Source organism: Camelina sativa, chromosome 19 (genome assembly GCF_030686135.1).
Source record: "Camelina sativa cultivar CO46 ecotype springtype chromosome 19, ASM3068613v1".
Lineage (NCBI taxonomy): Eukaryota > Viridiplantae > Streptophyta > Magnoliopsida > Brassicales > Brassicaceae > Camelina > Camelina sativa.
Genome location: NC_141898.1, coordinates 17,131,171 through 17,147,130, shown reverse-complemented (window position 1 = coordinate 17,147,130; position 15,960 = coordinate 17,131,171). Strand labels below are relative to the sequence as shown.

At 39.3% G+C, this 15,960-nt stretch overlaps 1 non-coding gene and 1 pseudogene across 1 annotated transcript; both read right to left on the bottom strand.

Moving 5' to 3' along the window:
• Nucleotides 1-903: 903 nt before the first annotated feature.
• LOC147920703 (small nucleolar RNA R71) lies at nucleotides 904-1,010 on the bottom strand. The gene has a single exon (XR_015591954.1). It is a non-coding gene; the product is annotated as a small nucleolar RNA R71 (small nucleolar RNA).
• Nucleotides 1,011-12,937: 11,927 nt separating this feature from the next.
• On the bottom strand, nucleotides 12,938-15,226 carry LOC109130888 (putative F-box protein At2g16290 pseudogene; annotated as a pseudogene).
• Nucleotides 15,227-15,960: the final 734 nt, after the last annotated feature.

The following is a 15,960-nucleotide window of genomic DNA, read 5'->3' as shown; positions in this document are numbered from 1 at the left end:
CTCTTTTGATTCACCATTAGATTAAAGTCTTTGATTTTGTCTAAATTTTTTATTTTTTAATTTTACTCATACGCTTTTGTTTCTTTTATCTTGTGTGTTTCAGGTACATGCCTAAGCCTAGCACCAGGAAAAAATCCTACTGGTCCAGTTGTTAAGCTTACAAACCAAGAGTTAGGACAACTAGAGCATGAAAACACAAAAGCAGCCAAGTCTGTGAAGATGGTCAAAATACTCATATTGAGACCTGATGAGGCTGGAGTTTTGAGGGATCAAGAGGGTCATGTGTACAACGAGCAAGGCCAGAAACTTGATGCTGAAGGACGAGTTATTCAGGAAGAACTCGTCGTGGTTGAGGCAGATGCACGTGGCGTCGAGCAACGCAATGACGGCATCGATCGATGCAACCAAGACGGCATCGACCGACGCAACATTGGCGTCGATCGACGTAATGCCAGAGCTGGTGCGAATGGTGCGGATTTGGAAGGTTACAACCACCAGAACCTTCAGGCTAGACGGGACAACAATGGAGAGCTTGTCAAGACTCTTGCGGACTTCAACAGACCAGACTTATTCTATGAGAACCGCTCCGCAATTGTCCCTCTTCCATTCCCCAGGAATGATTTTGAGTTGAAGCCTGCCTACCTCACTCTTGTCGGCCAAAGATCATTCCAAAATTTGCCCCATGAGAAGCCTCTAGACCATATTGAGCATTTTGAGGATATAGTCACAAGCATAAAAGCTAATGGAGTTACAGAGGACTATCTCTATTGCAAGCTCTTCCCCTACTCTCTTGCTGGGGAAGCCTGTCATTGGCTAAGGCAACTCAAACCTGGATCTCTGAAGACTTGGAATGACATCAAGGTGGCATTTTTGAACTACTTCTATGATGATGCGATGTCTGATGAGCTGAGGATTAAGCTCTCCACCTTTCGACAATGACCTGCTGAATCTTACAAAGCTGCTTGGGTGAGGTTCAAAGCATATCAGAGAGACTGTCCGCATCATGGGTTCTCAGAGGTGCAACTGATTAGTATCTTCTTCAGCGGTATTGATTAGGTATCAGATGGCTTTGGATGCTGCTAGTGATGGGAATTCAAGACAAGGTATCCAGATGAAGCTGAACAGTTGATTGAAAGGCTAGCATCAAGCAAGAGTACCAAAAATGCAGACTTAGAGCGGAAAAGAGCACATGAAGGGTATGATTCAAATCAGTTTGCTACAGTGAATGCCAAGTTGGATACAGTTCTGAAACTTATATCTTTCTTGTGTGTGTGATGGAATGTGAATGAATGATATGATGATGAACAATGGTGAAAGCAAGGTGTTTCAATTCCCCTTATGCAATTGTAGTATAAGAGGTGTCAATCCAATCTGAGAGTTTGCAAGCAATCAGGATGTGCATAAATGTCTAAGTCAAGCCAAATGTAAAGGATGTTTGTCACTAACAATCCTATTGCAGAATGTAAAATGCAGAAAGTAAAAACTACTAAGATAGATGCTAAATGTAAAGAGAACATACTAATCAAAGCTATGATGAACCAAGAACAGAAATAGAACTATGATAATGCAAGTAATGAACTAATGCAAGACAAGTAATGAACAGGACACTAAGTGAATGCAGCAGAAATGCAACTAAAATGAAACAGGAAACAAGACAGGACAACTACAAAGCATAAACAAGAATTCTGGGGATGAACTCGAGCAAGCACTCGATCGAGTGTAGATCGAGTGCAGGGTCGAGCTGGACAAATCCGGAAAACAGAGCAATGCAAGAAAAACAGAGCAATACAAAAGCGAATCAAACAACGATCAAACAACTGGATTTAAGCTAGGAAATCAATAAACAAGGAAGGTCTTGAGGAGGGATTCATGGGCTGGACTAATGATTGAGGTCATCTAACTTGGCCAACAAATCTCAAACAACTTGAGCTAATCTCTAGACAATAATTTCTAAGAACATGTTTAATCCACTCTCATGGCAAAAAACAATCAAACTCATATATTTCTAGACTTGTTCTCACAAAGTAAAGAACCTATACAAGCAAGCATTAAGCAATATGTCAAAAATCAAACAAGACTTCTAATCTCTTAGCAAGCCTAATGATAGTCTCTAGATCTAGCCTTATCTATGCTCCTTAGACATTGGTGTGATGCTAAGATGCTTGAGATCAGATCCTACCCTCTCGGTTATAGGACCAACATTAAGAACATCTAGCCTAGAAGAGACCTACAACAATCAAGCTTGACCAAATCAAACAAACCTCAAACACAACCCAGCCTAACCCATCCTCAAGATCCTAAGCAACTACTCACAAGAACACATGATGAACAACAAAGTAATAAACCCAGAAACTACCAAAACTTGCATCAATAGAAAGATAAAGGAAATATCTACAATATTCAAGAAGGAATCAAACACGAATTCTTAATATCTTGAAAGTTATGGAACCAACAAAATCCAAGAATCTTATGTTTTTCTCCTTCAAGGAGGTACAAGATCTAAAAATAAAAGTGCAAAAGGAATAATTCCCAAAAGGGTAAAAACTAGGTTTTTGACTATCTAAAAAGCTGGACTCGTGGTGGCTGCAGGGTACAAGGCCTTTAAATAGAAAAAGTAGTGGAAGCCCTAAAAATGCTAAAAGACAAAACAGCCAGGCGGCTCGGCCAACTCGACCCGATGCTCGGTCGAGTGACCGGTCGAGTTTGGTTTTCTTGTGCTCCTTCCACTCGGTCGAGTCACTCTCAGCACACGGTCGAGTGCCTGGTCGAGTGGGCAGTCGAGTTGGACTCCGGACCTTGGTTCTCCAGCCTTAACTCCTTTGCTTTCTCCTCATGATTGCTTCACTTCTCCTCAGCATTGCTTCCATGCTCCTTAGGCTCCAAAATCACCTGTTTATGCAAGAAAAGATGCAAATGCAATGCAACTACACTCTAATGCAAGAACAATCCTAAAACTATGCAATAATGGTCAAAAAGGATAGCAAATGATGCAAAAGATGTGAATATATTAAGGGAAAACAGGGTAAAATATATGAACATCAAGTTCATAACCTTCTTGTTGGAAAGATGTCAGTCCATTTTGCTGAAGATGTTGAGATTTTTGAGCCAGAGTCACAGAATGTAGAAGAAGATGTCAACTTTGTGTATGGAAATCAAGGCCAAAAGTTTGGAAATCAGCAAGGCAACAAGTCTTTTAGTGGAAACAACCAGCACAATAACTATCAGTCTAATTCTACAGGCTACATTCCTAAGCAAGACTATCAGAAGCAGCATCAAAGCAGTGGTTACAGCAGGACCTATGGCAACTCTTCTTACCAATCTCCTCCTCCTAAGCCAACTGAAAGTAGGATGGAGGCAATGCTTGAGCAGATCCTTCAGGTGCAAGAACAGTTGATGGTAACATTCAGTGGGAAGATTGACAATGTCTATACTGAGCTTACTGGAAAATTTGATTCATTGAATGTTCAAGTTAAGAAGCTGGAGAGTCAAGTTGCACAAACTGCTGGGGCTGTGAAAAGGCAAGAAGGGTTCTTACCAGGAAGAACTGAATCCAAGCCTAAGCACTCTTGCAATGTTGTGTCCTTAAGGAGTGGTAAGCAATTACAGTCTGAAGCTGAGAAGAAACAGAGAGCCCAAGAATTGCAGGAACTGAACGATGAGGATGATGAGTTTGACGATCTGGAACCTGCGTCGACCGATGCAGCTGCAAAGCATTGACCGACGCAACCCTCAATGATCGTAGAAGAATTGACTTTGCAAGACATCATCGACCGATGCAATGTCCAGACCGAGACATAAGTTACGAAAGCTCCGATTCCAGTTGCGGAGAGAGTGTACAAGCCAAAAGTTCATTTTCCCAAGAACCCAAGGAAGTCTAAACAAGAGTTGGATGATGCTAAGTGTAAGGCTATGATGGATAAGCTTGTTATTGAGTTACCATTGATTGATGCAGTTAGAACTTCTCCAATGCTTAGGAGATATGTCAAGAGGATGGTAACCAAGGATTTGAATGCTGAGCAGGGAGTGATGATGATTTCAGCCCAAGTCAGTGCTATCATTCAAAACAAGATCCCAAAAAAGCTACCTGATCCAGGTAGTTTTGTTCTTGATTGTACAATCTTCAGTGAAAGGTTTGCTAGATCTTTGTGTGATCTTGGTTCCAGTGTCAATTTAATGCCTAGATCAGTAGCACTCAGCCTTGGGATGACAGATTTCCAACCTACCAAGATTACTCTTATCCTTGCTGACCGATCAGTTCGCATTCCTGAAGATATTCTTGAACATGTTCCAATTAAGATTGGTAATTGTTTGATACCTACTGATTTTTTGGTCTTGAAGTATGAAGAAGAGCCTAAGGATCCTTTAATCTTGGGAAGATCATTCTTCGCTACTGCCAGAGCTATTATTGATGTCAAGAAAGGACAGATTGGTCTTAATGTTGGAGATTTGCAGATGCGTTTTGACATGGATAAGCTGGTTAAGAGGCCAACAATAGATGGTCAAACTTTTTATGTGGATACATTGTCTAATCTTGCTGAAGAGATTTTCAAGGAGCTGCATCTTGAAGATCCTCTTGAGAGAGCATTGGTTTCTTCTACTGAAGAAGCTGAGCATTTAGATGACATTGCTGCTGGGTATGTCAAGCTACTAGATGCTAATAAGCAAGTGAAGAAGTTGGTTGCACAAGAGGAATTGGTTGGTACTTCTTCACAAGCTGAGAAATTATCAGATTGGAGCCTTGAGAAAGCTCTAAAGCTAGATCTCAAGCCACTTCCTGCATGGTTAAGGTATGTATTTCTAGGTGAAAATTCTTCTTATCCTGTTATTGTTAATGCTTCCTTAAACAATGCAGAGCTCACTTTATTGCTAAGCAAGCTGCGAAAGTTTCGCAAAGCTCTTGGCTATTCTCTTGATGATATTGCAGGGATTTCTCCGGACTTGTGCATGCATAGAATTCATCTTGAGGAAGGAGCTAAGACAACTATTGAGCATCAGAGGAGGCTAAATCCGAATTTGCAAGATGTTGTCAAAAAGGAGATCATGAAATTGCTGAATGTCGGGATTATCTACCCAATTTTTGATAGCAAATGGGTTAGTCCAGTTCATGTTGTTCCTAAGAAGGGTGGAGTTACAGTGGTGAAGAATGAAAAGAATGAGCCGATTCCGACACGGACAATTACCGGACACCGGATGTGCATTGATTACAGAAAGCTGAATGCCGCAACAAGGAAAGATCACTTCCCGCTGTCCTTCATTGGTCAGATGCTTGAGAGATTAGCTAACCATCCATACTACTGCTTTTTGGATGGTTACTCCGAGTTTTTCCAGATTTCGATTCATCCCGATGACCAGGAGAAGACGACTTTCACTTGTCCATATGGTACTTTTGCATACCGCATAATGCCTTTTGGTCTCTGTAATGCTCCTGCGATATTTCAGAGATGTATGATGTCCATTTTCACCGAAATGATTGAAGATTACATGGAGGTTTTCATGGATGATTTTTCTCTATATGGGTCTTCATTCAAGAGCTGTTTGGATAATCTCTGCAAAGTGCTAGCTAGATGTGAAGAGAAGCACTTAGTTCTTAATTGGGAGAAGTGTCATTTTATGGTTAAAGATGGTATAGTGCTTGGTCATAGGGTTTCAGAAGCTGGTATTGAAGTTGACCGTGCTAAGATAGAAGTGATGACGGGTCTTCAACCACCAGATAATGTGAAGTTGGTAAGAAGTTTTCTTGGACATGCAGGGTTCTACAGACGCTTCATCAAGGATTTCAGTAAGATAGCTAGACCACTTTCAGCTCTATTATGCAAGGATGTCAAGTTTGAGTTTACTGATGAATGCCGTTTAGCTTTTGAACGGATTAAGCAAGATCTTGTGAGTGCTCCAATTGTTCAACCACCAGATTGCGATTTGCCTTTTGAGGTAATGTGTGATGCCAGCGATTTTGCAGTGGGAGCAGTGCTATGATAGAGGAAGGATAAGAAACTTCATCTTCTTTACTATGCTAGTAGAACACTTGATGATGCCCAAAGAAATTATGCAACAACAAAGAAGGAGCTGCTAGCAGTAGTGTTTGCTTTTGAGAAGTTTCGTTCTTACTTGGTTGGATCAAAGGTAATAGTTCATACAGATCATGCTGCACTCAAATACTTGATGCAGAAAAAGGATGCCAAGCCAAGGTTACTAAGATGGATTCTTCTTTTTCAAGAATTTGACATTGAGGTTAAGGACAAGAAAGGGATAGAGAATGGAGTAGCTATCATTTATCAAGGATTAAGATAGAAGATGATGTTCCAATTCATGATTCACTGCCAGAGGAGAATGTCTACTTTGTTGATATTGGTTCTCAAGCTACATTGTCTCGGGAAGTTTTGCAGACTCGTGGCAATCCATCTACCGACACATATGGTGCATCGATCGATGCTGCATCTCGATACAAACAAGACTTGGCGAATGCATCGACCGACGCAGTACCATCCATTGATCGACGCACGTATTTGGAATCATCGGGTTATGAGTTTGACGTTGATGTGGCTACTGTAACTACTTCTGATCAACCATGGTATGCTGATATCGTGAATTACCTTGCTGCTAAGGTGGAACCAGACAAGTTTACAGGGTATGCTAAGAAGAAGTTCTTGAGAGATCTTAGGAGATACTATTGGGATGAACCTTACTTGTATAAGCATTGCAGTGATGGAGTTTACAGAAGATATTTAGCAGAAACTGAGGTACCTGATGTTTTGTTTCATTGTCATGGATCTGACTATGCCAGACATTTTGCTACATTCAAGACAGTTTCCAAAGTTCTCCAAGCAGGCTTTTGGTGGCCAACAATGTTCAAAGACGCTCATAAGTTTGTCTCAAGATGCGATGCCTGTCAGCGGACGGGTCAAATCAGTAAACGGCATGAGATGCCACAAAACTTCATTCTTGAAGTTGAAGTGTTTGATTGTTGGGGCATTGATTTTATGGGACCATTCCCTTCCTCTTACAAGAACAAGTACATCCTTGTAGCTGTTGACTATGTCTCCAAGTGGGTGGAAGCTATTGCTAGTCCCAAGAATGATTCTGTTGTGGTTCTTAAGTTTTTTAAGACCATTATCTTCCCTAGGTTTGGAGTGTCTCGGATTGTTATCAGTGATGGAGGTAAGCACTTTATTAATAAAGTGTTTGATAAGTTGTTGAAGAAGTATGGAGTTCAACATAGAGTAGCCACCCCCTATCATCCCCAGACTAGTGGTCAAGTTGAGGTTTCTAACCGCCAAATCAAAGAAATCCTTGAGAAGACAATGGGTGTTAAAAGAAAGGATTGGGCAGCCAAGTTAGATGATGCACTTTGGGCATATCGGACTGCATTTAAGACACCACTTGGCACTACACCTTTTCATCTGCTTTATGGGAAAGCATGTCATCTTCCAGTGGAGTTAGAGCATAAAGCAGCCTGGACTGTTAAATTGCTGAATTTTGATGCCAAGACAGCTTCAGAGAGAAGGTTGGTTCAGCTAAATGAGTTGGATGAGTTTAGACATCATGCATTTGAGAACTCTAAGCTATACAAGGAGAGAACCAAGGCTTATCATGATAAGAAGATCATCTCTATAAATTGTGAGCCCAATGATCAGGTACTTCTGTACAATTCTCGCTTGAAGCTGTTTCCAGGTAAGCTTCGTTCTCGCTGGTCCGGACCATTCACTATCCAAGAAGTCCGCCCTTATGGAGCTATTGTGCTGTTGAACTCCAAGGGAGAAAAGTTTACTGTCAATGGAAAGAGGGTGAAACATTGTTGGGCTAATGCCAGGATACCAGACGGACACATTGTGCGTTTTGATGATGCACCTTCTGCCTAATCCGCTGCCAAGTCAAGCTAATGACTTAAAACAAGCGATGAGTGGGAGGCAACCTACTGGTAGGATTTAATTATTTTTATTTTTATTTTTATTTTTAGGATTTACTAACATATTAATTTTTAGTTTTGAAATTAAGTGATGCAAAAATCGTTAAAAAAAACAGAAGTGAGTTGCATCGACCGACACAGCTGGTGCATTGGTCGATGCATCGCTCTATGCTGTTAATGGATCCAAGATTGAACGGGCTGGTGGGTTTGGAAAGAATCGAATGATGGTGGGCCGGATTAAGCCCAGTTGCATCAACCCAACACTTGTATCGATCGATGCAGGTTAACCTAAAATCGCGACTAAAGTCTCCCGACTTCGTCTTCTCCGCCTCTTTCAGTCAAAACTCGAACCGAGACAACATAACTTCAATCGACCATATCTCCCTCGTTTCTTGCCCAAATCCATCGATTCCATGGTCCATTCCACTCGATTTTGTCTCCTCTACTCGATTCCATACTCAGTTTTCCGATTCAGAGCAATGGCGACCCGCCAATGATCAAAGAGACCTCTTCGCTCCACTTCCGCCGCTACTCAGCTGCACCTTCGTGACTCTCCACCGCCGGCGACTCCTCCTCCGGTTCCACTAAGGCCAATCCGACCACTTCCAGCTCCTAATGCACCTCTTCAAGCCACATGTCATGATCCATGGCCAAGAAGAGGACACCGGATTCCACCACAGCATGTTTGGGCTGGGAGTCCAACTGAAGAAGTTAAGAAGCTTGATTACATCAACCGACCGCTACATGATACTTGGGGAGAGTATGAGATTCTGTTTTACAATGCTTGGCTGAAGGTTGAGATCAAGCCAACTCGGTTCGTTGATCCTGCTACGATGCAGAGGACGGGGATTCATGATGAGGTACTGAGACTTCTGGAGAAGATTGGATTAGGGAAGGGATCATGTGCACTCACCACTATGACTGTTTTCCGGAGCTGGTCCGACAATTCATGGCTTCCGTCCGCCTTCTTTTCCAGAACGAGCAGGTCCCGAAAGCTAGTGAAGGAAGGCTGTGTTTCTTCATTAGAGGAGTTCGGTATGAGATTTCTTTACCTGATCTTTGTGATATTTACGGTTTTAGCAGTGAGCTAGAGGGAATTTCACTTCCAGGAGAATTTGTAGATGTTTCGCATCTCTGGTCCTATTTCGGTACTGGCGACTATGATTCCCGAAGTTCCACTATGACTGATGTGAGGCATCCAATGATCAGGTACATTTTAGGGCCATAGCCAACACTATTTTATGTAAGATGGAGCCTGGGAAGATGAGAGTGAGTGAGTTGGAAATAATGGCATATGGGATTTATGATTTGATTGCTGAGGATGATAGCTGGGTTGACCCTAAGAGGGTTAATTATGGTGCAGTGTTTGTTTTCCACTTGATCTCTCTGAAGGTCAAGGCTTTTGGGTGTGGGAAGAAAGAGTATGTTGGGAGTGTGCTTATTCCTATTTTTCAGCGACTGCGTATTGCTACTGACTCTGTCTCCATTTTTACGAAGAGGTGTGTTATTGATGAGGACCATTTGTGGAACTCCACTTGGATGAAGAGGGAGATGCTATGGCGTTTTTGTGATTCTACTGGTACTCATCTGATCAGATTGCCACGACCAGACCTCACTACTATTGGAGAGGATGCAGAGTAGTTGCGTTTTCTTCCTGGTCCCGCTGATTTTGTTATACCATCACCTTCCCGTCGCCAGAGCGCTACCACACATGCTGAGCCACCTGCTGCCGGTTTTGCTGATGATCACCCTGCTGGGGGTTTTGAGTTCGGTTCCTCCTCTGGCACTAAAACGTTAGATTTCCCTGAGCCACCACAGCCTTCTGCTACTATGAGTCAGGAAGCCTACCAGGAGTACCAGACTTCCACCATGCGTGCCATCTGGAATGCGATTTCTAGATTGTCTCGGTGTGGCTGCGTCCGTCCCACTAGGCACATGTCACGTTCTCCTCCCCTTGGTGGAGCGAGCAGTAGCGATGCTGATCTTGCTGATGGTGATGCTGATGCTGAGGATTGAACCTACTTCTGTTTACGGTTTCTTTTATCCTTTTTTCTCTTTCACTTTGAGTCATTTTTATTTTTCCTTGAGTCAGTTTGTCATTTGTTTCAGATTGAACTTGTATTGCATTATGAACCATTATCTATCATGTTGCATTTAATGTTGTGTTTGAGTGATTCTTAACAGAGCTGACATCCATGAGAGAAACTCAACTAACATGCGACTATAGGATTCAACGTCGGATTCTCGAATGATATGGCTTTGCATCGAATCGATGCAATATTTGCATCGGTCGACACTGAGGTTAACAGATTGGTAACACGTATTTGGTTCATTATTTTTTTTTGAATCTAATGTTAAAAAACCATATTTCTAAACCATAGAATTTCATTAGTACCAATGTGTTACAACATAATTATTTCACTACTTTTTCAATTTGATTTTTCTTTCTTGATCAACCTTAGGCTTGATAACACTGGAGACAGTGTTGTTTAAGTCTGGGGGAGATTAATACTAACTACGTTTTCTTTCTTGAGTGTGAGTTGTGTCTGTCAAAACCATATTTTTGAGTCAAATTTCTCAAATTTTTCTTTTTAAAATTAGGATCTCTAACTAATGGTTTCTGTTCTTTGGCTAACACTCTTATGAATCTTGATTATGCTTGATCTCATAACTGAAGTTTAGAAAAAGACTATGAGCTGTATCAACAATCCTGAAAGCCCTTATCCAAAGGATATCTGGTTAAACTAACGTTGTCTCAATTTTTATGAGGATTTTAACCGGATTTAATCTCTTACTTTGGGGTTTGAAACCAGTGGACTAGACTTCTTCTTTGGGCCATACAATACAGTGCAATTTTTCAAAGTATGTCTCCCCTCTCTCTTCCCTTCGGTACTTTTAAAAAAAAAGATCAGAAAATAAAAGAAGAGAGGAGAATAAAAGATGAGATGATTTTGATCAGTTTAGAGGGGTAGGTAAATTACCTTTGACCCCATTATTTTACTCTTGAGTCAAATGATCACACAAAGCTTGGAAGCGAGGGGTAGGTAAATTACCGATGACCCCGGTATTCGCTTACACCTTTGATTAAAAAGGAAAAAAAAGAGAAAAAAAAAATCAATCCCTTGGAAGTGAGAAAAGGGAGAGGAAAGGAGATGTATGAAGAATGTCTTGACGTGAAGAGAATCCATGTGCCACTGATCGATACACCAAGGTAAGAACTCACCTGTATTTGCTTTAATTTATGTAATGAGATGACAATGGTGAGACTAGAGATTCCTAAGGATTGTGGGATTTGAGTAAGGAATGTTGATGCTTCTCAATTGACAAAGTATATGAAGTAAGTTCTGAAGATCAAGGCGATGAAGAGTGCAAAAAACAGTTACCTGGAGTTGAGTGAATTCCATGTTTTCAAACCTCTTTCACAGGTCTAAGTTTCTGTTTTGCTTGAGGGCAAGCAAAGGCTAAGTCTAGGGGAGTTGATATATCATGGTTTTTGTGGTTTTTAACCATGGTATAAGTGTCTTTTTGAGTGTTTTGATTTGATTTCTAGGTTGTTTTTGAGTCTTTATAGGTTTAGGTACTCATTGGCACGGATGGAACACAAAGGAGCTAAAAAGGATGATTTGGAGCATAATCAAAGCATTAAGGCTGATCAACGAAGGTGAGAGACGAGTTCAAGAGTATGCATCAACCGATGCTACCTCTGCATCGATCGATGCAGCTGCCACAAGCCAATCGGAAGTTTTCTCCACAAGCTTTAGAAGATTTACAAAATTTGCCCAAGTTTCCCTTATTTGAAATTAAGGCCCAAGACGTGTTTTAGAGTATAATTAGGATTTTTATGGTCATTGTTAAGACCTGAGTTATTTTCTAGAAAGTATTATTTTTCTGCAACCTTGAGAGATTTTTGAGAGCGGTTGGAGAGACGGATCTGATTTCATCTGTAGAGAGAAGATTCATAAACTCCTTATTTACTCTTTTAATTTCTATTGCATATTATTCAGAATTATGATTTGTTCTTCATTGAATATGTCTGAGTAGTTTGCTTGTTAGGTTTAGGGTTTTTTACAGGATTTTTATGGTTTATTAGATCTGTTATTTTTAGGATTTATTATCTTGTGTGATCTTCATCTTTGGTTGTTCTTCATATTAATTCCTGATTGATCACCTAGAATTAATAACCTAGGAAAATAAATTGATATGAGAGTATAATTGATTTTTCTGATAAAACCTTTTGATGAGCAAAATTATTTCCTGCAAAGAGATTTGATTTAATAATTTTGTGAACAATCTAAATTTGTTTTTAAAGCTGATTTTTAACCTTGAATTTTACAAAGAGATTTGGATTTTCTGTTTTTAAATTTAGATAATATTTGCATTGACAACTGATTTATTTTACAAAAGAGTTTAGAGTTTTAGATATGATTTAAATTGCTTGAATCCTATTAATTTATTGATTTAATAATCTGTAATTTCCTGAGAAATTCCCTATGCCTAGATCTTTGATCCTTTGAATTTACAACATTTTTTAATTCTGTTTCTGCATTGTTTTTAATTTAATATTTTGATTTAGCATAATTAAAAAATTAATAAGTGTGTTGTATAATCTAGAGTCTCTGTGGATTCGACCCCTAAAGTATTACAACTGCAAGGCTGTTAGTATCATTATGGTATTACAATTTGAGCATATCAGAAGCCTTAAAATTACCTTAGGCACAGCTCTGTATAAGCCGTTCAAAACCATCTTAATCATGACATGTCGTACGTGATAAATGAACCGAGTTTGGTAAAATGACATGTTAGCAGCGTATCAGAGAAATTGTAAGGGTGTTCAGAGGAGCAAAATGACTTAACTTAGAACTTGAAGTAATTTCTATCGTCGTTGAATGAATTGAGTTTAGTAAATGACATGTGATGCGTTTTTTTAATCAAGAATTCTATAAATGGGCAGTAAAGTTGAATTAAAACTTTCCAACGAAGTATCCTAGCCAATACAATCATCCAAACCAAAGATACATAAACCTGAAGACATGATTAAGGAACTGATTCAAATTCACTTAATATATGATAGGTGCCAACTATAGGATTTTGCTTCGTCAAAATTCCACATGACCGCGCGGGTTCTTGATTTTCGCCGAATGCACCCAAGCCTCTGGCTCCTAAGTCAAAGAATAGGATTCTCTCAGAGATGTTTTTTGGGTCAATAAACACAATGCAGTTCCCTTTCATTCCCGGAAGCGTCTTTGAGGAATAGCAGAGATTCCAGTCATTTCCAAGAAACACGACTTGATCCTCTAAGTCATCAACCCAAACCCATCTCCTTTGGTGTTCCTCTTCGAGCCTAAACAATCTGAACCATGTATGCACCATACCTTCCTGACGTAAACCATTGTACTAGGAACAACTCGTCTTCTGAGACAACCAATCTCTCATCAAAAGTCTCATGAGACTGTGTGACTGAACTGATCTCCGTATTTTTGAATGAGGATTCGATAACAAAGACATGTCCCAGTCCACTCATATCAACAACATAAAACTTGCCTTTGAATGAAACTATATCTCTATATGCTTTAAACCGACCATGGAGTAGAGTCCACTTCTTTCTACAACTGCGAAATCTCTACTGTCTTCACTATCCATTCGAAGAAATGCAACTCTCTTGCAATAACTCTCACGTCGTGTTCTATAGCGTCTCATTGTTATAGCATAGAATTCTACCTATATAAAAAAAAAAATTTATAATCAAATTGGCAAAAGAAACAAAGTTGTAAAAGCAAGGTAAAAGTTACAAAAAAAAAAAAAAAACAACCTTGTAGTAATGACCCAAGGAGATGACTTGGGAACTAAGAGTGTCGAGAGTTACTCCGTATGTATACCTATGAGTAGTTTCTAACGGCGACAACAACCTTTGTTTACCGGATATTTGCTCGCTCATACTTGCCAACAAATAATCATCACCAACAGGGGTCTCAACTCTCAAGAGGAAAACTGGAATCTTGTTGTTAATTGGGTTTGACAAACACACAACATTAGGCGTTATTGGGCCAGACGAAAATAGCAAAGGAGACCAAGATGGGTTAGGCCCAGATAGGGGTGTCAATCCAGCTGACCCGGCCCGGCCCGAGACCCGTAAAGCCCATATATGTTTGAGTCCAGCCTAGTCCGGCCCAAAATATTTTCGAACCTATATTTCAAAGTCCGAGCCCAAGCTTTTTCGGGCTTATCTTACAGATCAATAATTTAAATTTATAAGTCTTAAAAAGCAGTGTTTAAAGATGCGCGGTAAAACAAATCAATCAAAATTTTAATAATTCATCTATATTCACTACAACCAACTTAATTTAAAAGAAAAAGTTTAAAACTAAATAAAATTTTATACTTTAACCAAATAAAATTATATATAATTCATATAAAATATCATAGATAAAAAATTTTAAAGTATTAAGCAAGATAATTAAGTAAATATGAAAACTAGGATTAGAGTTTTAAACTTTATTTACAATAAATATATAATCAAATATTGCAATCAAATAAAAATTTTAACAAAAAAGTACAAATATATTTGTTAAAGGGCTTTTCGGCCTTGTCCGAGCCCAGTCGGGCTAAACCCGAGAAATTCTATCGCCCAAACGGACTTAGTTCGAAAGGCCCGATTTTTTCTAGACATATATATTTAAATCCGAACCCGGTATTTTTCAGGACCGGGTCGGGCCAGCCCGCGGGCTTTGGCCCTAATTGACATCCGTAGTTCCAGATGCACACTCTTATATAGTACATCGATCAAAAGTTAGTGGAGGTGGGTGAGAGACAAACATCAAGAGTGTTCTAGAAAAGTGAGAGAGAAAGAAGGGCTTCTCAAGCAAGCTTTTTTCTTATTGTTGTTGTATCTTTTGATTCTTGTTCTTCTTGTGCCAAAATCTATAAATCAAGAAAAACATCACAAGTTAGTGGTATGTGTAACCTCTTTCATATAGTGGAGTTTGGGAGCAAGAGTCCTCCCCTGAGACGTAGCGGTTATCCGTGAACTCGGTGGTCAAATTTTTGTGTGTTGTTTCCTTTACAAGCAACTAATTCTTACTCTTTTAACTCAACACTTGTTTAGTTTGCAGTGTTCATCCCCGTCAAACCGAGGGTTGTCATTGAAAATGGGAAGAAGACTTTTTTCCCTAAGCGGCTGAGATAACTTTGTTGAGGCAGAGCAGACCACCACGAGCTGCATACAGATCGGATGTGGATAATCTCAAAACATGTCTCGAAACGACCAGAAATTAGTTCCAATATGTCTTTTGGAAGCAGCGACCAGTCTGCTATGGTTAGATTCATTACTTTGAAGAGTGTAGATTCAAAGAAGATGGAGATATAGAATAAGTCTTTTGTTTATGCTCTTAGCCAAGACATTTAAGGATGTTAGAACGAATACAATTTTCTAATCTTATCTTATACTAGGTAAAGTCCCACGCATTGCGTGGATTATATTAATATAGTAGCACCATATATATTAAAATATAGTTATTTATTTTTAATTTTCCATCAATTGTACTTTGGTTTTATTTTTTCCAAAATAAGATACTTACACATATTTTTTAAATTATGTAAAATCCGTAAACATTTTTTTATTTAATTAAAAGTGTATGTTTCTTTTTCCTTTTATTTTAGTGTTAGTGTTTGAAATATTTTTTATTATAAGGGAGAATACTTCAGTGGAAGCTAATTGAAATATTGTTTTTTTTTTTAAATTACCTTTGTTTCCCTCTTTTTGCTGTGATATTGATTATTTGTGATAGGTGTGCTTATTTTTATTTTTTTTTTTTTTTTTGTGTGGATATTTATTTATATGGTGTTCTGTCCGTTTGTTTGTGTTTTTTTTAGGGTGAATTAGTGCAGTAGCCAAAATTAAAAATATATTTAAGGATATAGCATACTAATTTGAAAAATTAAGTGAATGACACAAGGGGTAATAAAAATTACCAATTGAGGTGTTGATACTTTGGTGGAAGTAGTGGTGGAGGCTGGCCAAATGTGGTGGAGGAAGGTGGCCGGAGGTGGTGGCCGCCGGT